Genomic DNA, 12,404 nt, shown 5'->3' on the forward strand with positions numbered 1-12,404 from the left:
CACACATGAGATTTTGGGAGACACCTCAAATATATAAACCATAACACCCCTAATATGACATGTTGGGCATGCTGAACACTTGATCTAAAGGAAAATCTTGTATTGCTTCTGCCCACCCACGTGTAAGGAGAGACTATAGAATTTCCTAATCTACATTAAGACCAGACTGCTCTCCATACCCATCCTGAAAGCCAACTATGTATCTCAGAAAAGAATATCAAGGAATATAACCATATCTGGATACACTTCCATTACAAGATAATGTATTTTCCTTTGAACTCATTCAAATTCCAAAGAGACTATCTATATTCATTTCCTCAAAACCACAAAATGTATGCCTACATTCCCTGTTCTCTCTCTCCCATGTAGAACAGGGGGTGCATAACTTTCTTAATAATTTTGGGCCAGTGAGCAATCACACTCCTGCAATTATCCTCCATGCCATGATTTTCTCCTTTTGCATAGTAATAAATTCGTAGGCCTTCTCTCTTATTTAACCTTTGTCAGTATATTCCAGCAAACCTTCAGAGAGTCGAAGTGAATTTTCCCTTCAATCTTCTATCTACATGGCAAAGCAAGTGTTAGTGCCAAATCTTTTCTAGGAAGAGAGAATATAGTCATAAATATTTTAACTTGAAACACTGGTGGCACTTTAAAAATAGTTCCTTTTCAAGTGGCTCAAGGAAGAAAGACAAAATTAGTATCCCAGACTGAGTAGGCTGAGGGGCTCAATGATCATGGTAAGATGGAATAAATCAGAAGAAATTGGTAGAAAAAGCAACCCGTAACTTGTGATACCAAGCCTTGAAGGAAAAGATGGAAATAGGCTGTAGAATGAAAAGAGGCCCCATGATGAATAAATGCAATGCCAAGGAGAAAAAGAATAAATTATAAGGAAGCCTTAAACAAATACTGCAGGAAGGACTTCACTCAGCTTACTGCAAATGTTGAGGGAGGATTTTAATGGGAAATGGGGTTGAAAGAGGTTGGGGTGGTGGTCAACAGGATGGAAATGTAGTTCTCACTGTCAGTTCTTGAGCAGGGTGTGATGTGATAAAGGAGGTTTTTCTAGCTGCTGCATTAAAATCCCTTGAGTGGCACAACAACATGGTATTGGGGCTGGTGCAGTATGTGGCCCAAGAAAAAATGTTTGGGACTGAAGAGACAATGACTCTATTTACATGTTTTCAGTTTCAGCTACTGGCAAGACATCCCCGATACCTTTTTCTCCCCTCAATTCCACATTTCTGGACACATTGATCTTTGTGGTATTCTTTGACTGGGGGCAGGATCCCTCTTGTACCAGCCTGGACACCTCATATTTGTTTCCTCTGTGAAGCAGAGGCTCTTTGCATGGTTAGTTCTACTTTATTTAGGTCTTTGCTCAAACTACTTATTCAGAAATGTCCCTTTTGACTATCCTAAGAGGACCCTTCCCTGACATTCTCCACTCCATTATACTGATGCATTTCATTCTTTATAGGACTTATTATTACCTAAAACTATATTTTAATGATTATCTGTCACTCATATAAATGCATAAGTTCATGAATACAAAGATCTTACATGTCTTGTTAACAGTTTTATTCCTAGAGCCTGGCACAGAGCTCTACATTAAGTAGGAGCTCACTAAAATGTTTGTTCAATGAATAAAAACATCCCATCCTACTCCCAAGTTCAAGTGACATTATCCCCTAAATCATTTTTGATCCATCTTCACTAGCTATTTTTCAGTATGCACATGCCATCTTTTCCTCTTGGATTAATGCAGCTGCCACCCAACTTCTTCCCACTGACATTCAGGCCCCCTTCCAATTTATTCCTCCACAGACAACTTCATCAAACATAAATCACATCAAGTCACCAGCATTATCTATTGTTATCAGGATGGAAACTGAATTCTTAATATGGACAAGAAGACCTTGCATGGACTGGCCTCAGCCTAGGTGCAGCCTCATCTACTAACTCTCCTTTTGATTCTTCTCAGTTAGTTGATTTGTACTTCTTCCTTTCTGTAAGAGGTCCTTTGCACAAAGGATAATTCCGTCTGCTTTCTGTAAGACTCTTCTTCCCACCCTCTCTCATATTCTTTTACACACACTTCAAGTATTAATCAAATGTCACTTCCTTAGGTTTCAATCATGCAAGCTCCTAAAATCAAATTGCTGTATTTTAGAGCATTTACCTTTGTGACTATATAGTTACCAGTTATTGTTAATGTTCTGTCTAATGAGTGACTGTCTTCTTCATGGACTCTTCATTCGAGGATAGTATAGACCATGATTTTTTTTGCTCACTATCAGGTCTTTAGAATCAAGCATAGTGGAATGTAGCTTAGTGGTAGAACACTTGCCAAGCATGTGCAAGGGCCCAGGTTTGATACCCAAGACCAAAACAATAAATAAATATATAAATAAAACAAATAGAGCCAAAGAAAAATACCAAAGAACAGAGATTCATACTCTACTGGAAACCAAAGTGCTAGAAATCAATGTCAATGTCAAATACAGAGATATAAAAACTTTCTGCAAATACTGAAGTAAAGCTGAAAGCAAAGATATCAGTCAGAACCAATTATATGACAATGAGCTATTACTAAAACAAAAGAAGAGATGGGAAACCCAGGACAATGTAAACTTTGGAACAGCCCTGACTACTGACTGGAAAATAATGGGACTGAGAGAATCTGTTTCATTAAGAAACTAGAAGGGAACCAGTTTAAACAATTTAGTTATGACTTAGGTAGTGACAGTAACTAGGTGAAAGGTTACATTTACATATCCTATTCACAGATCCTTGACTTATGAGTCTGCTCTGGAAACATTTATCTATGCAGAGAAACCAACCAAACTTTCCTCTCCTTAGCATTTTCCATTATCAAAAAAAAAAAAAAAAATTCTCCCCAAAGTCCTTAGTTCCCTGGAAAATGTTTTAAAGACATTTCACTGTGGTCGATTAGGCATACAGTTATAGCTAAGTGAGGCAAGGGCCATGGAGAAAATGGCATATAATAGAAAGAACCCACTTTGCTCCTGATTAAAGTTACTCATGTGCAGCTTGAGAAAATGTATACACTAAAAAGTTCTGAGCACTACATGGGTTAAAGGACAAGGCCTGATTTTTTTAACCTCCATTGTTACTGCTTTATTCCCCAAACATTAGAATCTATATAATTCTAAATTCTCTGGGGGGAAAGAAAGAGCTTATTAGTTTACTTTTATTTCCTTATTTTGGGCTTCTTTTAAAATAAAATGGAACACTGATGAGTGTGGAAAAAAATCTGTTTTCTTTCACTTGAACTCATCAGTGACTCATGCAATAAACAGCAAGTCTCCTGGATTTATTTTTGAGGAGAACACCAACAGTTTCAACAGCATACTCCAGTTTCACAGGAATCAGTTTTCCAAAGATGACTTACTTATCACGCCCTGCCTGAGAAAGGACAGCATAAAGCTGGTGAAAATTCTGATCTTCAAAAATACAACAGACAATGAGTATTTCCAATTTCATGCTGTTTTTCTAACAAGAACAGAGGCACAAGGAAATACAAGCCTGAAGCACCGATAAGAACTGTGGCTAACAAAACAGAAAGGAAAAATGAAAGCACATTGAACAACTGACTGTACAGATTTAGGAGGTTAAAGCGGTGATTGGAAGAGAAATAATAAGCCTCTCCCATCCCTACAGAAATGAGCTTTCAAAACTCACAATGGAAAAAAAAAAGACATTTAATAAGGTAGTATTTAAAAACTAAATGAAGTAAAATCTCACTAATTAACAAATGCTGGCTTTATGAAGAGTCTACATTGGTATAAACCTATTAGCACATGACCTCTGCTCTTCCCAAATTTACTAAAATTTGAGGATTACCTCTGAAAATAAGGATTTGTTGACATAATTCCTAAACAAGAAGTTCATGTGTAACCTACACCAGTTTTCTTTAGACACTTAGAAGGCTCCAGTTACATGCAAACAGTTATCATGCTACTTCAAAATTAACTTATCTTTTTATAAAGGTTCCCTTTAAGAGTTCTAAAAGATGACAGCCTAAGCAGATTCTGCATTATATATATAAAAGCTTAAAAAATAAATTGAACTTCTAACATCTTCTAAAACTCAGATTTTTGGAAGTTTTGATTAGCCTTCATATAAATAAAACTTTACTACATTACACATAAATACTATTTAAAAGCATACTTTTTTGCATAGGTAAATTAAATCCCCAACATCTAAAATATATTATTATAGGGCGGTTCTAGGCATGGAGATAGCAGGTGGTGGCAGGATTCTTTCATAAAGTCCTCAGCTGTGACTTTTGTGTATTTATACCACTATCCTTTGTTTTGTTTGTGTTGTACCTGACTAGCAGTCCACAGCAGACTCAGTGCAGGTAACAACTGTCTTTCCTGGCTGTAGCTATGGTTTTAGCTGGACTCTCATTCTTTGTGCTTTCACTTCCCGGTACCTGTGGTCCATACCCTTATAATAATGTGCTTCTCCCATCTGTAAAGTGTCATGGATGGGCTGCTTTGTTTCTTGGCATTCCCTAACATCTCTGCTGTGTCAATTAAAGTTAGGCTTTAAAATATTGCATCTTTAATTTTCTGAGTCCAGCTCCCTTCTTTCTTGATGCTGTCCTCTTAAAATCCCTGAACAAAAACCGTCTGGAAATCTTGTTCCTATCTTCCCTTCTTTATGTGAGTCCAGGCCAGAAAAGCTTGGGTGCAGCATACACTACTTGGGTGCCATTGGATTGGCTATGTTTTAGAACCTCACTGCTAATATAAGGCTCTTATTCTTTTGTGTTTAGGATAGCTAGTAGATGAAGCTCAAGAGAGTGTTCAGAAGTTCAAATTCCTTTTAATACATATCCTAATCTCAGTCATATGATTTTGAGTAGTGCCAAACATATGTGGAACTTCTGTTGCCACACAACCTCAAATTGACATTGTAGATAACTGTACATTTTCCCCCAATCTATATATACTATCCAAATTGAAATGTATCCTCTAGAGGAATATCTATGAATCTTAACACAAAGAGTAGCACCATGCTTATGTTGTCAAAAGTCAACAACTTCTAGTATCTCTATTTACCCATCAACTCAAAAAATCTGAAGATTTAAACAAGCAATATCCAACAGAACTTTCTGCAGTAACAGAAATGTTCTCTCTCTGTTCTACCCAATATAGTAGACACTAAACATGTGGCTATTAGGCAGTTGAAAAATGGTGGTACAACTGAGGAACTGACATTTTAAAATTTTATTATATTCAATTACTTTAAATTGAAACAGACAATGTGGCTAGACGCTCTTGAAAACTGTTAAGATTTAAGATTTTACCATACTTGCAAGCCAATAAATTAGCATGCCAGTTTCACAGATGTTGGGAGAAGACACAAGTTTCTGAGATCAAAGACAAAGGACTATATTACTCATAAAAATAACAGTAATAGGAATAGCAGCGTAGCTGTGCCAATTCCCTGACACACCAATTCTTACAGTATGATGTGAAGGGACAGGTGATACCTGTATACTAACTAATTTACAGTACAAAAGGAGAACCCTGGGCTTATGGTACCTGCATCTTTTATACTGGATAATATGCCTAGCTGTCAAAAAAGCAAAAAAAAAAAAAAAAAAAAAAGACTTCTATCTTCCAAGGCTATCTAATATTTATAAATGGCCTTGAGAAGAAATTCTACAATGAAAGCAATAACTTGCCTTGTTCATAATCCATACACAAATCTAAGTGAATAAACATGAGAGTGGTCTCTAACAGTGTTAGTATCATACACACCTCTGAAATCTACTCATTATTCTCCATCTTGCTTGAATATCTTGCTTGCAACTCTAGTTAATTCTTGCTAGGACTTCTGCAAGCTTCCCAATTGGTTATCCTGCTTCATCTATTTCTTCTTCTCAGGCATTGTTTATACAGTAGCCAGAATTTATTGTGTGATATAAATCTAATTGTGGCACTCGTTTCAATATTTGATGTCACCTACTGTCCTTTCTATGTCACACAATACCCTTCGCAGCAAGTTCAACAAGTCCCCAAATGATGTAATGCTGCCTCGATCTGTGGTCACTTCCCTTGTTTGTCCTTCTAAGATTCATTCCTTTAGCCACATTAAACTTTTACTTCCTTAAAAAGCAGAAATGATAAAATGACATCCTTGAATTCCAACTACAAATTTGTCTGGTTTGGTTCACATAATAGTTTAAAAAGCATTTGGGCCATTTCACATTTTGGGAGATTCATATTATAAAATGTGAATTTTAAGCTCCTCTTTTAAAATCTGGGCATCTGGCAACACTTGGCCTACATCCCAACCTGACAACACTTGGCTAAAGCTGAGTATTTACTGTTCCCTTTAAACAAAACCTGGATTCTTCAGGTTGCCATACATCTCCCTTCTGTTCCCTTTTAAATTTTTTTTTATATATTATTCACCTACATCCAATATAATATCCTCTTGATCTGGATGGAACACTCTTTCAACCCTCCAAATTCTTGAGGTGCTACTATTCTTGCTTCAAGTCTTAGTGGATTCATATCCTCTGGGATGTTTTTCTTGACCACGACACCACCAACCCAACCAGGATGAGATGATTAAGTGTAGTATGCTCACCCACCAAGGACCTAACATCCCCCATGTCTTCTGTGATTCCCTACACTATCCCTGTTATGGCACAAAGAACACAGTAGTATAAAAATGCTAACAAGTAGGCATCCTTTCCTAGACTTATATAGGTCATTATAGAGCAACTATGTCTGTCTCATACATCACTGTATGCTGGTGCTTAGGAAATAGCCAAACAACAAAGAACTCAATAAACACTTGTTGTTTTTGTTGCTGTGGGTTTTGATCGTACTGGGAATTAAACCTAGGGCCCTGAACATGCTAGAGAAGTGATCTGTATTCCCTGCTCCTTTTTAAAAACTTTTTTTTGAGATAGGGTCTCACTAAATTGCCCACACTGGCCTCAAACTTGGGATCTTCCTGCCTCAGCCCCTTGTAGTTAGGATTACAGGCAAGTGTCGCCATCCCTGGCTTCAACAAACACTTGTTGAATAAATAATGGACACAAGTTGCCTGAAGAATGGCTATTTCAAATTATTTAAGATATGTGTAAATTTATGTATTTTAAAATATTATTTATTGTCAAAATGTGGGTCTATGAAATGCCATTATCCCCCACTCCCATGTGTAGCAGAGTAATATCTATAAAACAAGGCAGTGAGCTGAGCACTTCTCATAGATGAGCTCACTCAATCCCTACAACAGTCCTTTAAGGCAAGTACTTCCATTATTCCTATTTCAGAGATGCAAAAACTAAGGATTTAAGAAGTTAAGTAATTAAATTAGCAGGTAAATAACTGGGGAGAACTCAAACCCAGCCCCATTAGAACCCAAAGAAAATCCTTAACCATATATGATTTAAAAATGGAGAATTTTAATGTTCCCCAGAAGAGACAAAATCACACAGTATAAGGGAAAACCACAGAACTATTTATCAATCAACCGGAATTTTAGCTCTACTCCTTCCACTGACTAGCTGTTCAACCTTGGATAAGATAAAGTTCCATAACAGAACAGTATATAGTAGGAGATACTAGATGACTAAAATTTCTCCCAGAAGACCTGAGAGCACCGACACCAACAACTTTATTCACCACCTATTAGGGCTGGGAATATAGCTCAAGCGGTAGCGCACTCACCTGGCATGCGTGAGGCCCAGGTTGGATCCTCAGCACTACATACAAACAAGGATGTTGTGTCTGCTGAAAACTAAAAAAAAAATAAATAAATATTTAAAAAAATTCTCTCTCTCTATTCACCACCTATTTTTGAGGTTTTTTTTAAATGCAGTTTTAACAATTAGCTCTTCCCTAAAAGAGTTATAGAGATGAAGAACGTTTTTGCACATTCTGAAGCTCTCTGGCTCAATATTCAACTATTATACCAAACCATAGTTTCCAGGGCAGTGACAAGAATCTTTAATCTCATTTCACAAATAGGAAAATAAAGGTACTGCACAATAAGGCCAAGTGTAAAGTTATCACTAACTTTCTCAGCCTGCCCCTTAGCCTGCCATGCTTTACTGTGTGTGCTTAATCAAAGCTCTAAAAAGCTCAATGGTACTTAAACCCTAAGAAACTCAACAAAGCCAGTAGTTGGATACATCAGAAATGTCATTGGGTCATGTGAAATACAACCTAGCTGGGAAGGAAAGAATCCTGGTCTATCTTTTCCAGATGGAATTCTTGCTCATCTTTTGCCCTAAGCCAAAAAAAAAATGGTTAAAAGAAAACTTTCACTATTGTGTCTTAATTTTTTTTAGGTCAAACTTCCAGAGTCAATTCAATACCCATCAGGCATATAAGTGTTCGAGTTCCAGCCAATTAAAAATTTTATTAAGGAAAAAAGGAAAGGGCGGGATAAAATAAACAAACATTTTACAAGTAACCTCTGAATACTTTTCTAGCCATTAAAATTTCCTTTCCCAAAAAGCTAAGGAAAAATTGCATGTGAGTCCCATAAAGTTATTGACTTGCTTAGTAAATTTAGGATTGAAATTACTACAACATTTAATATTTGATGACCACAGAATACATGTATAGGATGCTTTTCGAAGCTTGCATTCTAAAAAAGAGGAATTCATTTCATTTCCAAGTATACTTTATTTGATGAAGTAGAAGCATTTGAAATTTTATTCTAGAAAATACCTCCCATTTATTATTAATAAGTGGCTGGGAATGTAGCTCAGTGACAGAGTGGTAGAAAAAAGAAAGCATCTCCTTAGGAAATCTGATATTTGCTCCAGTCTACCAAGCAGATACACCAAATTATGATCTGAAAATGCCTTATATAATGTATTCTTAGCATTGTTTGCCACATTGTTATTAGAATATGTTTGATTTTCACATAAAATATAAAACAATATGTCTTCAATTTAGATTGGAAGGCCCTTTAGGGCTAGGATCACATTCCATTAATTTTCTATCTATAAAGCACACAGCAAAGTGTATTGCACAATATAGGAATTCATGAAGTTGTTTATTAAATTAGAAATACATAAACAACAGGACTTGGTCATTTGATACCAAGTTTAAAGATGATATTCTTAGGCCATTTACTTGCTTGTTTTGTGGAAGTAGAAAGGCACTAACAATATTTCTTGTGCCTGTGATTAACAGAAGCTGGACACATGGTACATCACAAGTAGTTTGAACTGTCTGAAATCATTTTATGAAAATGAAGGTCTCTTTCCAGAATTATGAACACTGACAGTAAATTTAAGTTTGAATCTAGGACGCAAAAGACATTATAAAGAATAGAAAGCATCTGAAGAGAAGTTCTGATTTCCAAGGACTAAGACCAATAAGATCTTCCTGCTATTTAAATTTCCATGACCATATTGGTATAAGATGTAAGGTCCTTAGCTTCATAAGTAGGGGTTTGGTGAGAAAGAGACGATTTTAAATAAGAACTCTAAAGACAGGAACACCTGTCTTCTAGCTCAACAGAGGTACTGACCAAAACATCTAGAGAAACAATCTCATCTCAGCTAAACGATCTGAACTCAGAATTAGGACAGCATCGGCCAGCATGCAGTTTCAGCAGACAAAAGACCTTGACTCAAAAACCATATAACACCCCTAAATTGTCCCACTGAATCTTCACAAGGACCCTCAGGGGCAGGCAGAGTAGATGCGCTGTTGCAGACGACAACACTTAAGTTCCGATGTATAGGGTCACAGGCCACTCAGATGGAAGATAACTGAAGCCAGTCTTAACTAGTATCTGAACTGGCGGATACTTTCCATTCTGCCTTAAGGACTGCCCTTCTCCGGTGTATTACAATTACTCTTAAGGCTGGAGGAACCGCAGGAAGAGCAGAGCTGGGCGGGCACAGCAACGGGAAGGACAGGGAATTTCCACGCTTCCCGGCACTCGCCGGTACACCAGCACCCCCAGGTCGCTTCTCCACTCGGCTGCTCTCCACCTGCGCGACGGCCTGTTTGCCCCAAACTAGTCTCAAGGGCGGGCCAGGGAGACTGGAGGCTTTCCCGCCGTCCCGGAGAGTTGTTCAAATTGGGGGTAGAATAGGAACAGGGTGAGGACACTAGGAGAAGTGAGAAGGTAAGAAGGACAGTAGGGGAGGGGGAATCCCTCAAACATTGGCCAGGGAACCAGCGGTGCTGACGGATGGTCAGAGAGAGGTTTGGGGAATGCGTGGAGGTTCGGTCGACACTGGATCCCCCGACCCGGGAGCCTGGAGGAAATCGACTACAGTCTCGGGCACCAGGAGGCGGAGGCAACTGAAGCAGCAGGATGTTCGTCCCGGGCCCAGCATCTGCCCAACTTCCCGCACCCCGTTCCGCGCTCCCACCCACATCCTCTCCCTGTCCGCCCCGCGGCGGCGGCGGCACCCACCTGCTCGACCGCGGGCTCGGTGCGGGACGGAAGCCGGAGCCGGCGGGCGGAGTTAGTTGGAGGCTCCGGGTCCCTGGGCGGGGACAGCTGAGCACGCGGCGACCGCGGCGGTGGCTGGCGCTCCCTCCTCCCGGCGCGCGCGGGGCCCACCCCGGCCCGCAGCTCGCCCTCGACTCCCAGGCAGCTCCCGGTCCCTCCCCCGGGGCGGCTCCGGTCCCGCCCCGCGCCCGCCGCTCAGCTCCGCCTCTGCCCCTTGCGCTCGGGGCCCGAGAACTGGGGAACAACCCAGCGGAGTCTCCCCGCGTCTCGCGCAGCTTCCCGGGGAACCGGGTGCCCTAGGTGTTTGGACTCACAGGACGCTGGAGATGGCCACGAGCTGGAACTCCCGCCCCATGGCCCCGGGGAAAAGAGTGAAGGCCCAACCTGAAAGTCTCTCTTTGACCCGCCCGAGTCCACTGTCCCTAAAAGCAGCCCTGCGAGGTAGCCACGTCAGCTGCCAGGAGAGAGGCCGAGGAAAATGTCCGGCTCTCCCTCCGCTCTGCTCCTGGTCAGGAGGACGTTTCCCGAGGGAACCAAGGACCCTGCCCACGGGCTCTGGCTCTGAACTGGGCTCTGCCAAAGAGTACGCAAAACTGGCTTATCGGACGCGGGTTTGAAACTCAGAAGCGATGCGTTTTCTATACACACCACCTCCTGTAGCTCGGTCCCCGGATTCAGGCCACCTTGCTTAGGTCTGCGCAGTGCTTCCCTGCCTGTACCACAGGGCTGGGAGGACGGAGGTGCTTTCCTAGCCTGGCTTCCCACCTCCTCTGCACATTCCTTTCGGTGAAACCTTAACCCTGAAAAGCCCCCAGCTTGCACACAAAATCCCCTCTATCCCTAAACTGGAAGCAAGGAAACCAGGCCAACTCCAATCCGCTGCAGGAATCCAGGGAGTGGGGAGTTCCAGCCCTAAGGTTTTATACCCTAGGGACTTCATAGTGTGTGTTATTGACAATAACCCCCCCCCCCCATCCCCACACACAAATCGATCTGCATTAAATTTCGAGCAGGTATTTGCCTCTCCCCTTCTGCAGGCAGGTAACTGATCCTCTTCCCCAGTGTCAGCCTCTTCTCTTTCTCCCAGAGTTTTATTCCTTCTTTCCCCAAGTTCTCCCATGCCAGCTGCATGCTGCGCCAGTTCAGAGCCAGGCCAGGCTGGAGGAGGTTGGGAAAAGGGACTCTGAAGAAGATGAAGACAAAGCCAGTGGTTGGAGAAGAAGCAAGGAAAGTGCCAACTTAAACAGGATAGCCAGGGAAATGAAGTCTATTCCTTAAACCATGCGAAAGTTCCCAGAAAGAAAACATATCTTCATTGAGAAACCACCCATTCTTACAGTGAAAAATCTGGACTGCCTCTCAACAGAAACTCCAGGAGCTATGCATAGACAAGGATAATCCAGTGGGTCCTATAGAATAGGTCTCCTGGAGCTCTACTTCTCAACCTAAATTCCAAGACAGGTTGACAACCCCAAGCTCACAGCCAGCAAAGAGAAATTCATTCTGGAAACCTAAGGTCAAGTAGGCTGCAAGAAAGCACAGAGCTGGGTCAGTTACCTGCCCCTCAGGACTGTTCTTCAGCTTTAGGCATCTCCTAGATCATTTGATCCTTCCCCCTGGTCTGAATTAGAAAGGGGGGGTGGGACACTTGAAAGTCTCCCTTCAATCTGAAATTATAGGTTAATCACTAAGAGTATGCGCTGTTAATAAATTTTGTATGCCTTTATCTCCTATTAAAAAATTAAGTTATTTTTTGGTGACAGGATATAATATGCATGGGTAGAAGTCCTTTGCTGTTGATTTGCTGCTTTTCAAGTTCAATTCAGTACATTTTGGTTTCAAGATAATTTTCTTATTCAATGGTGATTGCATTTTTAAATGTGGGAGAGAAGCTAGAATAAAACTTCTAAATGTAAGAT

General features: G+C 40.6%; 1 protein-coding gene across 9 annotated transcripts in view; it reads right to left on the minus strand.

The window, feature by feature from the left end:
• The window catches only part of PAM (peptidylglycine alpha-amidating monooxygenase), a 295,529-nt gene extending 284,599 nt beyond the window's left edge, over positions 1 to 10,930 (minus strand). For 3 of the 9 annotated variants that reach the window (XM_081293028.1, XM_081293036.1, XM_081293030.1), the window contains exon 1: positions 10,447 to 10,724. The gene's annotated coding sequence lies outside the window, so the exon portion shown is untranslated. Of the gene's footprint in view, positions 1 to 10,446; positions 10,727 to 10,799 lie in introns of those variants that run through there. The other 6 variants (XM_081293034.1, XM_081293033.1, XM_081293032.1 and 3 more) reach the window with 5 other exon arrangements.
• Between the last annotated feature and the right edge of the window lie 1,474 nt (positions 10,931 to 12,404).

The sequence above is a fragment of the Spermophilus citellus genome (assembly GCF_964194105.1).
Source record: "Spermophilus citellus genome assembly, chromosome: 1".
Taxonomy (NCBI): Eukaryota; Metazoa; Chordata; class Mammalia; order Rodentia; family Sciuridae; genus Spermophilus; species Spermophilus citellus.